This window comes from Heliangelus exortis, chromosome 4 (genome assembly GCF_036169615.1).
Source record: "Heliangelus exortis chromosome 4, bHelExo1.hap1, whole genome shotgun sequence".
NCBI classification, from domain to species: domain Eukaryota; kingdom Metazoa; phylum Chordata; class Aves; order Apodiformes; family Trochilidae; genus Heliangelus; species Heliangelus exortis.
In genome coordinates, this window is record NC_092425.1 from 44,347,103 (window position 1) to 44,354,812 (window position 7,710).

Genomic DNA, 7,710 nt, shown 5'->3' on the forward strand with positions numbered 1-7,710 from the left:
TTGTGATTTTTTTTTTTTTTTTTTTTTTTTAATGCAGTTGCTGAAGAGGAACCTTAAAACTGCAGGAACGTGCTAGTCAGACAACGTGGTTTTGTTGCTGGACATAAATTTAGACCCACAGCCTTCTGAAAGCTAAGTACAGGAACTTGGTTGCAGAGGGGCTGAGGCTTGGAGCTGCAGGAGGAATTTTGAAGATGGCATCTGGGAGAGGGCTGTCTACAATCAGCCCCCTTTGAGTGGGTGAACAGAGCATGTTAGTTTCCAGGGCAGGGCAGCTCCAGCCTTGGCGTGTGGGGTTGTGTATTTTGTGTTGTCTGTCTTTGTCTTAGAGCTTCCTCCAGTCTTGATGGTCTTCTGTGTGTCCTCGCAGAACAAGTCTCGCATCTTGGGCATCATCCCTGCAAAGCCTTTCCCGATCATCATGGTGCTGATCAGCAGCATCATCTCTATGACAAGTCAAAATTGCAGATCGGTCTATTGACTTGGAAGTTTCTTGATGGTTGTCTTCCGCAATGTCATTCTCAATTGCGTTGTCATCTGATCTCTGTCCACCCAGTTTCCCTGAGGGGGACTCATTCCCCGCATCCTTGCGTCCTCAGGTCTTGAAGGCGGCTCCTCGGGCATCCGTCGCTTCATTCCCTCGCTTTGCAGACACATCACTTTAGGTCTTATTGCCCAAAAGTCTTGGATTCCAGAGTCCCTCTTCTTGCTGCGAGTTTTATCTTGAGCTCAAGTCTTGTGACTCACATGGCTGTGTCTCGGGTCAGTCTGTGCCTGTGAGTGTTTGGCTTGGAGCTGCCCTGCCCGCTGGGTAGGTTCAGGGGCCATGGAAAGCGACACAACCTGACCGACTCAGTGCTGAGCAGCTTCCCAGTGATTTGCATAATCCTGTTTTTTCAGATCCCACATGTCAATGACCATCAAGAAACAGATGGAGGAGGAGAGGAGGCCGCCATCCGAAGGTTGGTCAGGGTGTGGAGTTGGCGGGAAGGTGCCTCCTTTGGGTGCTCGACCGCATTATGGTTTGTTGTCATTTTGAAGGCGGAAGCGGCGAGCGAAGCGGGATACGGGCACCAGAGGTGGCTGTGGCAAGGTGAGCAAAGGCTGGTGTGCTGGGGGAGCAGTTATTCTCAGTTGTTGTATTATTGGTTGGTCAAGAACATCTCTTGTTGTTTGTGGTTTTTTTCAGGTGCACTCCTAACCTTGTTTTGGCACCCCAAAGAGATGGCAGGCAGATGGATGAGAGGCCGAGGTAAGGAAGCAGGAGATGGGCGTCACAGTGGGCTGCCTGTTGTTGGGGACAATATCTCAGCGTGTGCCTTTTGCTTTGACTTTTGCAGGTGTCACACACAGTGCTGGAGTGACAAAGCCATGTCACAGTTGGAGAAGGTGAGATGTCTGTGGGCTGGGATAGCCATGTATTAACATCAACTCTGTTAAAGGTTTCCCTTATGGTTCAGGTGCTCTGTGTGCCACCTTTGGAACCGGATGAGCATTGAAGGTGAGCTGGGGTGGTAGAGAGGGCGTTCATGGAGCTGGTGGCTACTGATCAGCAGAACAGTAACTCTTTCTCTTGGTCTTCTAAGTGTCCATTAGCTCTTTCTCTTGGTCTTCTAGGTGTCCAAAGCAGTGGACATTCAACTGCTTTGACACAGCATTCAACTCTGGATCACGGAGGTGAGTGGAACTGCGTGGGGCTCTTTTGAGGTGGTGGGTGTAGTATAAGTGGTTGTTGATGGCTGAAGTGCACCTTATTGGTGACACTGTTTCTGATTTTCCTTTCTTTCTGATTGCAGGTGATGAAGAGGAACATGCCCGTCAGACAGTGTGGTGTTTTGCTGGACATAGATCCAAAACCACCCTCCCTCAGGAAGGTAAGTTGAGGGACTGAACTGAAGTGCTGAGGTTGGGAGTTGTTGCAGAAGGGATTTGCAAGTTTTCTGAGCAAAGGCTGGTGTGGGCTGCCAGTTGACTGGGGCAATATCTCAGCATGTGACTTTTGCTTTGACTTTTGCAGGTGCCACACACTGCCTTGGAGGTACAAAGCCACGTGTAGAGGAGCAGTTGGGGCAGGCGAGATGGTTGTGGGCCAGGTCAGCCGGGTGTTTAATATCAATTCAGTTAAGTGTTTTTTCTTTGTTTTGCCAGGGTTTTTTTGGTGTGGGGTTGGTTGGTTTTGTTTCTTGGTTTTTTTGTGTGTGTTTTGTTTGTTTTGTTTTGTTTGTTTTTTGTCACCTTTGGAGCTGAGTGTTGGAGGAAAGCTGGGGTGGTAATTTAGGAGGTTCATGTATGTAGTGACTTCTTTCAAGCCAAACAGTGGTTTTGTGTATTTTAGGTGCCCTTCATTGAGTCCTGCAGTGCCTAATTCTGTGATGAGCAGGTGGGTGAGACCTCGCAGGGCTCTTGAGAAGCTGGGTCTTCTCTAAGAGGTTGGGTCTGGCTCATGTTGGAATTTCTGGTGACAATTATTATGTGTGGTGATGTGGGTTTTTTGTTTGGTTGGTTTTTTCTTTTTTGGCAGATGATGAACAGGAAACCTGTGGCCGCAGGAACATCCCTGTGGATGGTTTTGTCTTTCTTTGATGACCATGGCTTTGGACCCCTACCACCAAGGATAAGTGGAGGGACTGGGGATGGGCAGAAGGGACAAAGCTGGGAATGGCTGGGAGTGGTTTTGAAGTTAGAACTGGGGAGAGGGCTGTCTGGGAGCAGCTTGCTTTGGTCAGGTGAAGGGGGCAGATGAGTTTACAGCATTGGTTTGGTGTGGGCAGGGCAGCTCCAGCCTTTGTGTGTGGTGGTGTGTACTTTGTGTTGTCTGTCTTGAGTGTTTTAAAACTTCCTCATCCCTCGATGTCCTCTTTGTCCTCACAGAGCAAGTCCCTCATCTTGGGCATCATCCCTGGAAGGTCTTCTCTCATCAGCACAGTCCTAGTCAGCAGCATCTTTTTCTTTCGTGACAAGTTAAACGCATGGATTATTCTTGCATCTGGGAAGTTTCTTGATGGTGGTATTCTGAAACACTTTTCCATATTAATCAGCATCTCTGGTCATGGATTTTCGCAGAGTAGCACTTGTTCTCTGCATCCTTAGGTCTTGAAGCCCGGCTTGGTGGGCATCTGTTGCTTCAGCCCCTCGCTTCACAGCTGCATCGCTGTAGGTCTTCTTGCCCAACAGTCTTGGATCCCAGAGATATTCTTCTTCCTCAGTGTTCTCTTGAGACCAAGTCTCATGATTTGCGGGGCTGTGTCTGGAGTTAGTCTGAGTGTTTGGGTTGGAGCTGCTCTTCCCAGAGTTATAGGTTTGGGGTTTTTTTGGAAGAGCCCTAAAGGACTAGTCCAGCACTGTTGGGCAGTGTTCCAGTGACTTGTGCATCGCTGTTTTTCAGATCCCATGTGACGAGGATGTACATGAAAGAGCAGGAAGAGAGAAGAGCACCACCCAAAGGTTAGTCGGTGTTGGAGTGAAGGTCCCTCTCCTGGCTACCTGACCACGTTCTGGTTTGTATCTCCTATTGAAGGTGAGAGCAGCCAAGGAAGCAGAATATCTGTTCCGGAGGTGGCTCTGGCAAGGTGAGCAAAAGCTGGTGTGCTGTAGGAGCAGTTATTTCTCAGGTGTTTTATTGTCATTGAAGGCATTGGCATCCCCTGTTTTTTGTGTTTTCCAGGTGTCCTCTGAACCTACTTTTGGCACCCCACAAGGATGGCAGGCAGATGGGCGAGAGGCTGAGGTAAAGGGGCAGGAGGTGGACATCACAGTGGGCTGCCTGTTGTTGGAGGCACTACCTCAGCACGTGCCTTTTGCTTTGACTTTTGCAGGTGCCACAACCATCCTCGGAGGGACAAAGACAGACATTTAGGAGTGGTTGGAGAAGGTGAGATGGTGGTGGGCTGGGTCAGCCATGTATTTTACATCAAGTCACTTAAACGTTTCCTTTTGTTTTTGCAGGCGCTGCACGTGCCACCTTTGGAACTGGATGAGCGTTGAAGTTGAGTTGGTAGCGAGGGGTTCATGGGGCTGGTGGCTTCTGATCAGCAGAACGGGAACTCTTTCTCTTGGTGTTTCAGGTGCCCCGAGCAATGGTGGTGCTAGCGTTCAACTCTGGAAGGAGAAGGTGCGTGGTATACCACGGGGCTTCCTTGAGGAGGTGATTGTAGCGGAAGTAGCGTGCGTTGGCTAGGTGGGACTTGTGCCAGCGCTGTGGGTGACCTGTGGGTTGTGTGTTTTCCTTTTCTATGTATAGGGGATGAAGAGGAACTGTGCGACTGGAAGCACATCCCAGTCAAACAATGTGGTTTTCATTACTGACCATGGCTTTGTGCTGCTGTCACTTTTGAAGATAAGTTGAGGGCCCAGGGGTGGGTGAGGAGGGGCTGAGCAGAGGAGTCGAGGTTGGGAATTACAGGTGGTGTTTTGAAGTTAGTGTAGGGGAGAGGGTTGTCTGGGAGCAGCCCCCTTTGGGTGGGTGAAGGGAACAGGTTACCTTCCACCATGATTCCAGCATGGGCAGGGCAGCTCCAGCCTTGCTGTGTGGGGTTGTGTGTTTTGTGTTGTCAGTCTTTGTTGTCTTAGAGCTTCCTCAGGCCTTGATGGTCCTCTGTGTCCTCACAGAGCAAGTCCCGCATCTTGGGCATCCTCCCTGGAAAGCCTTTCCTGATCAGCACGGTGCTGATCAGCAGCGTGTTATTCCGCACGAGTCTAAATTGCAGATCGGTCTCTTGACTTGGAAGTTTCTTGATGGCTGTCTTCTGCAACGTCATTCTCAATTGCGTTGTCATCTGATCTCTGTCCACCCAGTTTCCCTGAGGGGGACTCATTCCCCGCATCCTTGCGTCCTCAGGTCTTGAAGGCGGCTTCTCGGGCATCCGTCGCTTCATTCCCTCGCTTTGCAGATGCATCGCTGTGGGTCTTGTTGCCCAAAAGTCTTGGATTCCAGAGTCCCTCACAGGACAAGTAGTATTGAACATCATCCCCACGGTGTTGAACGCATTTAGTCATCATCATCACAGTGCCATCTGGATCCTTCTTTTTTTGCATCTTGCAAATTTCTTGATAGGCATCTTTTGTAATCTTCTTTATGAACGAATGAGCATCTCTGGTCATAAATTTTCCACATTTGCAACCTTGTCTCTGCATCCTTAGGTCTTGATGCTAGTCTTCTTGTACATCTGATATGTTATTTTGAAGAGTAACTATTGTAACAGGCAGTGTTCTATGACACTTGATGTCATCATGGGGCCTCCTTGCCTCACCCTTGCATCCCTGTAGGTCTTCTTGTCCACCTTCTTGGAGCCCAGAGTAATTCTTGTTGGGAGTTTTCTATTAATGTTTAATCTTGTAGTTTGCAGTGGTGTGTCTTGGGTTGGTCTGTGTTTGTGTGTTTGGCCTGGAGCTGCTCTGCCCAGACTGTAGAGTTGGGGATATTGAAGAGCCATGTGGGTCTCTGGTGTTTGTGTGCCTTGAGTTTTTAGGCCACAATTTTACACGTGGAGCACCCATAGTCAGGCTGGGTGGGCAGTTGCTTTGAGGGTGTTTGAGGGTGATAGGACCCACATGAGAGGGTTTTTCCTGTGCAGTGCAGCAGATCGACCCTCTCAGTAGTTAACGGTTGTATGTGTATGGGTTTAAAGTTTTGGGGCTGTGTTTATTAATGGCATGAGGGTAGTAGTACTCCAGATGGGGTTCCTAACTGGGATGGAGATGTCTGGAATTGTCTGTCCATTGTTCAGCATTTCAGTGACTTGTGTAACACTTTCTTTCAGATGCAAAGGACAAATATGCGCTTGTAAGAAGAAAGGAGGGAGCAGAGTGCAGTCAGGTCAGTCAGTGTGTAGCGCTGGAGGGATTGTGCTTCTGGTAGCTACCTGATTACAGTGTGTGTTTAACTCATTTTTAAGGTAGAAGCAGTAAGCAAAGTGGGATAGTCACTGAAGGTGACTGGAGTGAGGTGAGTGATGACTAGTGGGACCAAAGAGCAGTTATTTTTCGGGTGTGTTGTTGAAGTTCGAAGCATCAGTTGATGTTTATAGGTTCTATTGTAGCCACCATGTGACAATAAGAAAATTGCAGAGGCTGGATATGCAAATTGCCAAGGTAAAGGAGTAAGAGATGGGACTTGTTGCAGGCAGGGTGCTGTTTGAAGCAGCATCTTGGTACGTTCCTTTTGTTTTTTGCAAATATTGTAAGCAGGCTCACTGGGACAAAGCTGCTGACTGTAGCAAGTAGTCCGAGGTAAGGTCAGTGTCAAAGAGCAGAGAATAATGTGGCTACTCAGTGAAGCAGTTACTTTTTTGCATGAACTTTGTAGGCCACTTTTGGGACTGGATGAGCATTTGAGGTGCGCTGGGGTAGTAGTGAGGATGAACATGGAGCTGGTGACTTCCTTCAAGTATACCTGTCATTTTGTCTCTTGGTGTAGCTTGGGTTCCACAAACAATGACAGAGGCAGTATCTGGCATCGAATGGGTACAGAGCAGGTGAGGGGAAGCCCATGGTGCTAATCACAGAATCACCTCTATTAGAAAAGACCTTCGAGATCATAGAGTCCAACCATTAACATTACACTGACAAGAACTTGAGCCATATCCCTAAGTGCTATTTCTATATGACTCTGGGGGGTGTCTTTAGGGATGACGAGTACTTCAAGGGATGGTGAAGGAGGTTGTCGCAGAAGAGGTTTGCCAACCCATAGGATTCTTCCGGATGCTTCCTGCTGGCACTCTGCTTTTTCTTTTTTTGATGAAGACGAGCCTGGTGATTGCAGAAATATACCAGTTACCTGATGTGCCTTTTCTTGAGGAAGGAATCTGATCCCTGGCCTGCTGCAAGCTAAGCTGGGAGACCAGGAACAACTGCCCTTCAGCATGAATATTGATAGAAGATGGGAAGAGAGAGTCCAAAACAGAAATGCCTCTCATTCAAAGATGTTGCATTTTGGAAACTCCCCATCAGAGCAGATCCCAAAAGAGTCTGTGGAAGTCACCAGCAACAAGACTCTTTTCTTCCTTCAAAAAAAAAAAAGAGAAGGTCATTCTCAAGATGGAAGCACAGCACATCTTTCTCAAGTTGATGGTGTTTCTGGCTTTGTGGTTCACAATTGCAGCAGCTGAGATGATGAAAATGCATTCCTCTGCACGTTTTGGTACATCCAGATGTATTAACAAAGCAGAGAGTCCTTTTTGGTAAGTTTATATATTGCAGCAGTGGGGATTTTTTTGACTCCTGCAGTTTTACCCTCCCTTCTCTCCATCATCCTTCAAAAATTAAAGCCAAAGAGTTACCACAGATTTTTTTTGTATCATAAATGTAACAAAAACAGTTGTATGAAGTACAAACTGCATTGTTTAGACGCTAACAGCCCCATAATGCTTTAGATCTCATATATTACCTAGTTTAGTTAATTATCTATTCTAAATCTTTGGATAGAGAGACAGCTGGATGCTGCAGGTATCTTTTGCTGGTGTTTTGATGGAGTGCTCTGAAGTACTATGTTTCTGTCTCCCTCTAAATGGGGTATTTCCCCGGGGGTTTGGTAGCATCTCCTTTGGGCAGCTCTCCCTCCCGGTTCTGTAACACACAAAAAATTCCTGGTCAAATTATTCCCGTGTTTGAGATCGAAAACGTAATGGTATCGGTTAACAGTTGTACATGTTACGTGAATGCAGAAAGGAAGTGAAATACTTGCCTATAGAAGTATTTAAATAGGATATGTAT

The 7,710-nt window shown here is 47.5% G+C and overlaps 1 long non-coding RNA gene across 1 annotated transcript; it reads left to right on the forward strand.

Annotated features, from left to right (window-relative positions):
• The first annotated feature begins 5,510 nt into the window (after positions 1-5,510).
• Positions 5,511-7,276, forward strand: LOC139796298 (uncharacterized). The gene is made up of 2 exons (XR_011725931.1): positions 5,511-5,815; positions 6,689-7,276. It is a non-coding gene; the product is annotated as an uncharacterized lncRNA (long non-coding RNA).
• The last annotated feature ends 434 nt before the right edge of the window (positions 7,277-7,710 follow it).